Consider the following 8,843-nt stretch of genomic DNA (forward strand, 5'->3'; position numbering starts at 1 on the left):
TTGCACATAGCAACAAAGACAAAACACAGCCAAAAATAAATGATTATATATTTTTTAAATTGGTAAAACATCTGCCTGTACTTTCTGCATTGCAATGTGGGTCTTTTAATTTATTAATTTATACAATATATTATATATTTATGTGATAAAATTATTTATCCATACACATATCCTAATTGAGATAATACAAGTGGATATTTTCAAACTCCTATATTTTTCCTTATCATAACTTCTATCATCGCTGCTGCTGCTGCTGCTGCGTCACTTCAGTCGTGTCCGACTCTGCGTGACCTCACAGACGGCAGCCCACCAGGCCCTCCCGTCCCTGGGATTCTCTAGGCAAGAACACTGGAGTGGGCCGCCATTTCCTTCTCCATCTATCATCACTAGTTACTTAAAAACTTAAATAAACCTGTTGCCATAAAATATAATTTTGCATATTGCCTATAGTCATTGCAGATCTTTTTAAAAATTAATTCAATTCAATACTAAATCAGTTCAGTGAAAACAGTAATGTTTATTTGTTTTGCCAGAATTTTTTAAAAGCCATTTTTAAACCAAATTATGTTGATATTATGTAGGTCAACCTGAACTGGAATTAAAATATCAACAGATTTTGATTTCTTTGAATAATGCAAAACATATGTATACATTAAATATGTGAGCACTTATAACTTTATTATTTAGATTTACTAAAGTCCAAGTTTTTATTCTAAATGTTTTCATCATATATATGTACAAAAATGGAGGAAATCAGTTATTCAGTGTATGCATATGCATTTTTTGGGATGAGTTAAATGATTTACATGCATCTTTTATGTAAATTCCTCTATGTTACATAAATTGGCAAATAAAATTTAAAAATTTTACTGAAAATAAATACAGGTAATTTTTCTATATCATTCTTGATTTTAACCATGTAATGCTGAGATGGACCATTGCAATTTAAACATTTTAAAAGCTGAAAACACAACATATTTCTTAAAACTTGACAATACAACATCATTAGAAATTTCCAAAGCAATCTGTTACAGGTTGGATATCTCATTTCTAGTTGGTAATAGAAAGAATAATTTCTATGTAATTCCTCTTGGACTTTGAAATATCATTTCTATGTTGTAAAGAGAGTGGTCTATACTTGAACATTATTCACAAGATGTATTCGTAGACAGTCCTTCTAGAATAGAGTATATCAATAAATTATGTTTTGCTTTTTAAACACAACAGTAGAGGAATGTGAAACCAGTTGTGTTCCTAGAAAGTGGGAAAGTTTTGGCTGAAGAGATTTTCTCAGTTTGTCATGCAAAGCCTCGTTATTTATAAGAAAATAAGAAAGGAAAAAAACATTTACCCAATATCTTCTGCGTGAAACACTATTAGATGTTTTAAATAAAGTTTTTAACATTAAAAAATTACAATATAATCACAAAAAATACAATGTTTGTAGAGCTCAACAATTTTTTAAAAAAGTGAACAGACCTATGGTTAATTTTAAGAAGCAGAGTAACTCTAAGCATAATTCTAACTCAAAGATTCCTTCTAGTCACTGGTTCCCAAAGGGAAACCTTCTAACATCACAGATAAATCATCACTGTTTTTAAAATTTGTATGAAAGGGGTCACATAGTATATATTCTTCTGTGTCTTGGCCTTTTTTCTCTAATCTATTTGTTAGCTTGTCGTAAAATTATGTGCAGCTTATTTTTGTTTTATATAATAATAATATTCTATTAGTGAATATTGTGTTTTTGCTCATTCAAAGTTGTGTCTGATTCTGTGACTCCATGGATGGAAGTACTCTTGGTGTTGCTATCTCCTGGTGTTTGCTCAAACTCATGTCCATTGTGTTGAGGATGATGCCATTCAACTGTCTTATTCTCTGCCAACCCCTTCTTTTACTTTCAATCTTCCCCAGCATCACAGTCTTTTCCAATGAGTCAGCACTTTGCATCATATAGTCAAAATATTGGAACTCCAGAATCATTCCTTTCAATGAATATTCAGGGTTGATTTCTTTTAGGATGGACTGGTTTGATCTTCTTGCTATTCAAGAGACTCTTAAGAGTCTTCTCTGGCAACACAGATCAATAGAATCAATTTTATGGTGCTTTGCTGGCAAAGTTATGTTACTGTTTTTAATATGCTGTCTAGGTTTGTCATAGCTTTCCTTCCAAGGAGCAAGCTTCTTTTAATTTCATGGCTGCAGTCACTGCACACAGTGATTTTGGACCCCAAGAGAAGAAAATGTCACTGTTTCCACTATTTTAAGTGGAGCTATCTAAAATCCTAAAAGATGACTATTGAATATATCATGATCTAATTTTTTATTCTAGTATTCTTGACATTTGTTTAATTACAGTTTTTGAGTGTCATGAATAGTGCTATTATCAATGTTCTTGTACATATATTACTGTGAATATATGTGGAGGTAATGAGGATAATGGTGACCTCCTTCAAACTGTCCCAGGCACCCACTGCTGCCCTTAGTGCCCCTGACCCTGCAGGAGGCCACTGCCAACCCACACCTTCACTGGAGACTCCTAGACACTAGTGGGCAAATCTGGGTCAGTCTCTTGTGGGGTCACTGCTCCTTTCTCTTGGGTCCTGGTGCACACAAGGTTTTGTTTGTGTCCTCCAAGAGTGTTTCCCCGGTCCTGTGTAAGTTCTGGTGGCTCTATGGTGGGGTTTATGGCAACCTCCTCCAAGAGGGTTTATGCCATACCCAGGTCTGCTGCACTCAGAGGACCTGCCACTGCAGCAGGCCACTACAGATCAGTACCTCCAGAGGAGACACTCAAACACAGTTCTGGCTCCGTCTCTGTGAGGTCTCTGGGTCCTGGTATACACAAAGTGTGTAAGAGTCCTCAGAACATCTCTGGTGGGTATGTGGTTTGATTCTAAATGTGATTTTGCCCCACCTACCATCTTATTGAGGCTTCTCCTTTGCCCTTGAATGTGCAGCATTTTTTTGTGTGGGTGATCCTACATTCTCCTGTCAATAGTTGTTCAACAATGAGTTGTAATTTTGGAGTTCTCACGGAAGATGAGTGCATGTTCTTCTACTCCATCATCTTGTAGACATCCTTTTTTTTTTTTTTTTTCCTCTTGGTGTCTTCCAAAATCTTGTTGCTGTCAAGTCTTCTCACATTTTCCTCATCCTTACAGGTATATGCCTAGCTAAACGCTCCTGTGGGAAATTTATGGGAGCACAGAGTGCCCCCAGCAACCTGAGATTGGCAGTATGGATTCATACTCTGATGCACAAACAGCAGCACTCCATCTCCCATGTTCCAGCCCCAGCCATATCCTCCAATGTTAAAAAATAATGCTGTTAAAGTTCTGCATGCAATATGCCAGCAAATTTTGAAAACTCAGCAGTGGCCACAGGACTGGAAAAGGTCAATTTTCATTCCAATCCCAAAGAAAAATAACGTCAAAGAATGCTCAAACTATCACACAATTGCACTCATCTCACACGCTCCAAAATAATGCTCAAAATTCTCCAAGCCAGGCTTCAACAGTATGTGAATGGTGAACTTGCAGATGTTCAAGCTGGATTTAGAAAAGGCAGAGAAACCAGAGATTAAATTGTCAACATCTGATGGATCATTGAAAAAGCAAGAGAGTTCCAGAAAAACATCTACTTCTGCTTTATTGACTATGCCAAGCCTTTGACTATGTGGATCACAATAAACTGTGGAAAATTCTGAAAGAGATGAAAATACCAGATCACCTGCCCTGCCTCTTGAGAAACCTGTATGCAGGTCAGGAAGCAACAGTTAGAACTGGACATGGAACAACAGACTGGTTCCAAACAGGAAAATGAGTATGTCAAGGCTGTATATTGTCACCCTGCTTATTTAACTTAAATGCAGAATACATTATGTGAAATGCCAGGCTGGATGAAGCACAAGCTGGAGTCAAGATTGCCAGGAGAAATATCACTAACCTCAGATATGAAGATGACACCACCCTTATGGCAGAAGGAGAAGAAGAACAAAAGAGTCTCTTGTTGAAAGTGAAAGAGGAGAGTGAAAAAGTTGGATTCAAACTCAACATTCAGAAAACTAAGAGCATGGCATCTGGTCCCATCACTCTTTGGCAAATAGATGGGGAAACAATGGAAACAATGAGAGACTTTCTTTTTGGAGGGTCCAAAATTACTGGAGATGGAGACTGTTTTCAGCCATGAAATTAAAAGACACTTGCTCCTTGGAGAAAAAGTTATGACCAACTTAGATAGCATATTCAAAAGCAGAGACATTACTTTACCCACAAAGGTCTGTCTAGTCAAGGCTATGGTTTTTCCAGTGGTCATGTAAGGATGTGAGAGTTGGACTGTGAAGAAAGCTGAGCACTGAAGAATTGATGCTTTTGAACTGTGGTGTTGGAGAAGACTCTTGAGAGTCCCTTGGACTGCAAGGAGATCCAACCAGTCCATCCTATAGGAAATCAGTTCTGAATATTCCATGGAAGGACTGATGCTTAAGCTGAAACTCCAATACTTTGGCCACCTGATGCAAATAACTGACCCTTGGAAAAGATACTGATGCTGGGAAAGATTGAAGGTGGGAGAAGGGGACAACAGAGAATGAGATGGTTGTGTGGCATCACTGACTTAATGAACATGAGATTGAGTAAGCTCTGGGGGTTGGTGATGGACAGAGAGGCCTGGTGTGCTGCATTCCATGGAGTCTCAAAGAGTCAGACATGACTGTGTGACTGAACTGACTGACTGATGTGACTATATTTGCATTTCTGATAATGACATACCCCACAGTTTAATCACAGTGTCTTAGAGTATGTATGCATGTGTGTGTGTGTTAGTCCCTCAGTCATGTCCAACTCTGCAGCCTCATGGTCTGTAACCCACCAGACTCTCTGTCCAAGGCATTCTCCAGACAAGAGTGCTGGAGTGGGTGACCATTCCTTCTCCATTGGATTGTCCTGACCCAGGTCTCCTGCACTGAAGGTAGATTCTTTACCATCTGAGCCACCAGGGAAGCCCAGGGTATGTATACACTCAACCATACTAGAGTTGATTGCCATTTCCTATTCCATTAAATCTTCTCAACCCTGGGATTGAACCCAAGTCTCTTGCATTACAAGCTGATTCTTTACTGCTGTGCCACCAAGGAAACACTTAGTCAATACTCCCAAACTGTGTTTAAAGCAACTTTCCTTTAGAGTCTCAGCATGAAACTGAGAATCGTGCACATATACCTTGCATTTTTACCAGCATCCCTATGAGGTATGTAATTTCATCATTTTAATACACAAATATGAAATTAACCCTAGCACATTTTTATGTGACATACTCCAAGTCATACAACTGGTAACACAATGGTGATCACAACAAAAACCTTCTGATACTAAGGCTCTGCTTTTATATTGTAGGAGCAGTGGATCACTATTGTTATACCAGTTCTGTTTGATGTACCAATTCTGGTTGATCCAAGGGCTTCTGTGACTCCTCTGCTGAGGAAGATTCTGTGGGGTTACCTGGGTTCAGCTGATAAGACTAAACAGTAATTTCTCATGTGGTTGCCATGGGAGAGATTATCAAATAATTTTCCATAAATTTGTGAAACCACACAATGTAAAACATATTCTGACAAGGAAAAATAAAGAAACTTTTGGTCAATTTTGTATTTCAAATCTAAAAACTATGTCTCTGTTATATAAAGAAGCCATTAGCAAATTTAAGCAAATGTAAAGAACAATAGTCTAGCATTTACCCTCTTTTTTCTGTTGGATATTTAGTTCCTCTCCAGTTAATAAAGAAAAACTCTTCTATGAGAAGAATAGCAACCAGCTAATAGAAAAAAGATAATGAAATTAAAAGATTGCAAGATTGTGCAATTTCTATGTAATTATAGAATCGAGTCATTAATAAATGTTAAAGCCATTATATAGTAAAGGATTATTGACAAATAGAAAATTTGTTAGATGTTAAAATATCATTTTATGGATTAATAGCAATATTTGGAATCAGTGAGGAGAGAGAGAGAGGACTCTATGTATTCGAAAATGATTTGGCAGTAACTGCCTTAACCAAGTATCATTAATGACTGGGGCTGAAACATCCTGTGTGTCCCAATGCCTGATGTGATGTAATATATATAATACAGTATCTCACCTACACAGGAACTTACCAAGGATATCCAACCTGAATATAAACAGCTTCCTAAAAACAATCAGATAGGGACTTCCCTGGTGGTTCAGTGGTTAAGACTCAGTGTTCCCAAAGTAGCGGGCCTGGGTTTAATCCCTGGTGAGGAACTAGATCCCACAAGCCACAACTAAGAGTTCGCATGCTGCAACTGAAGATCCATGTGCTGCAACAAAAATAATGAAGGTCTTCAGGCTGCCACTAAGATCCAATACAGCCAAATAAATAATAAATAAGTATTTAATAAATAAAAAATAACAAGATCAATTAAAAAATCCAAAATGTGAAAAAGTCCTAAGAACTGGCCTATCTCTTCAGAAGATGAATGCAATATAAACATGGTGAGACTGTTAATGAAGTTAATGAACCTAAAAGCAAAACAAAATATGTGAAACTTTTGATTCCTTCACAAAGCTGATAGTAGACAAAGAAATGAGGACAGTGAGAAAGATTTATAGAGTGAATTAAGTCATGCTACCGATGGTACTTTGTCCAAAGTTGATAATGTATTCATGTCTGCAATGAAGTACCAAAGGGAACAATAAAAATTAAATTCATGATGTCTACCAATATTATGAGAATAAAAGGGGATTGGACATAAGCTTTACAATTGTCCCAAACTTCCTTTAACTTTTACCTCAAGTAAGAAAAGAATATATATACATGTGTGTATATATATATCCTATGATTCTGTGTACTATGTAGCCTATAATTTCACTTTAATTGACATATTTCATACTTTTGTGTGCTATGTAGCCCACATTTTTTCTTACTATTGTTAGCTAAATTTGGCTTAAATCCAGCATAATAAAAAGCAATTGTTAAATTTTTGGTTAGTCTACTGGGAAGGAATATTCTACATGAAATGGCTTTATAAATATATGCAACATAAAAATACTATGTTCATGTAAAGTGATTTCATTATCATTTCTCATGATTTATTATGAAAATAATGCCTTAGCATTAAGTACATATCTGTATGTATTCATAGTCCATATATTTGGATACACATATTTATATATGAATATATATTCATATTTTAATATATCATCAGGAGCTTTCTTATTGACCCTAATTTCTGTGTGGAATTTGACCTTAAAATCTGATCTTCATGTATGCTTTCAGTGATGTGCTGCTTTCATGCTCTGATTTCTAAGTAGAAACCAGTATTTACACTCAGTTTATTTTGCTGATCTATGGTTAAAATTGTATATATAAAGGTATCCTGTAGCAGGAAATGTATTGATCGATTTAGCTGTCTTGGATTATAATATACAGTCTCATCACTCACTAATAACAATAGAGTTGTGAAAATAATTTATAGTCATCTGAGTCTATGAAATATCATTAATTAAATGAAATTTGCAAAATTCTAGATGTTACAGAGCTTATTAAATTAAGATAAAATGGAAATTTTTGAAAATTAGCTACCCTAATAACATTTCTCTTATTCCTAAAGTTATATTCCCTACTTATCATTATCACCTTTCCAATGAACACCATTGTGGCTAGTGACTCTGTCCTGTGTGCATAATTTCATAATACTCTACTTTCCCTTCTCTATCTGAATTGAATTTTCATTCCTTATCCATTAACTTCATTATCTCAACAGAAAGTGTATGGTAATATCTCTCAGCCTAATTTAATATCTCTCCAAGATATTTAATATCTTGCCAAATAAAAATATTTGTTTATATATGACTGAAATTAGCTGTAATGTACTATCCAAGCTGTGAAGAGGTTAGCTATTAAGCTACTCTTGGAATTGCTGCATCAGCATACATAATGTTGGGACAAGCAGACTGCAGTGACCTTAAACTGACACCAGCTCCTCAGGGAAGTGCCTGCCCTAGATAGCAGCCTGCAGAATCACAGCAAGTGTAAGCTTCTGGCAAGAGTTTGCCAATAGCCCTTTTCATCAACAGTTTTCCCTGCCTCCCCCTGACTCTTCTTGTAGATAAGACCCTGCTCTTTTGATTTACTTTTTTGGAAAAGTAAATTGCATTTATTGGTTGGAATAATCATTTTAAGATGTCAATTTCCCCCCAAATAATTTTTTTCCCTTTAATTTTTTTATTTTTAATTAATTTGTATTAGAGTATATTTGATATACAATGTTGTGTTAGTTTCTGCCATACAGCAGAGTGAATCAATAATACATTGTATGGGTGTTCACTCTTTTTTTAGATTTTTTCCCAATATAGTTCATTACAGAGTATTTAGGGAGTTCACTGTGAAAAGATGTTTGATATCACTGATTATTAGAGAACACAAATCAAAACTGCAGTGAGGTATCACCTCATGCAGTTCAGAATAGCCCTCATCAAAATAATCTACAGACCGTAAATACTGAAGAGGGTGGGAAGAAAGGGGAACCCTCCACACTGTTTGTGGGAATTGGTACAGGCACTGTAGAGGACAGTATGAGGATCCTTCAGTTCAGTTGCTCAGTCATGTCTGACTCTTTGCAACCCCATGAATTGCCACACGCCAGACCTCCCTGTCCATCACTAACTCCAGGAGTTCATTCAGACTCACGTCCATCGAGTGTCTGTGATGCCATCCAGCCATCTCATCCTCTGTCGTCCCCTTCTCCTCCGCCCCCAATCCCTCCCAGCATCAGAGTCTTTTCCAATGAGTCAACTCTTCTCATGAGGTGGCCAAAGTACTGG

Source organism: Ovis aries, chromosome 12 (assembly GCF_016772045.2).
Source record: "Ovis aries strain OAR_USU_Benz2616 breed Rambouillet chromosome 12, ARS-UI_Ramb_v3.0, whole genome shotgun sequence".
Lineage (NCBI taxonomy): Eukaryota > Metazoa > Chordata > Mammalia > Artiodactyla > Bovidae > Ovis > Ovis aries.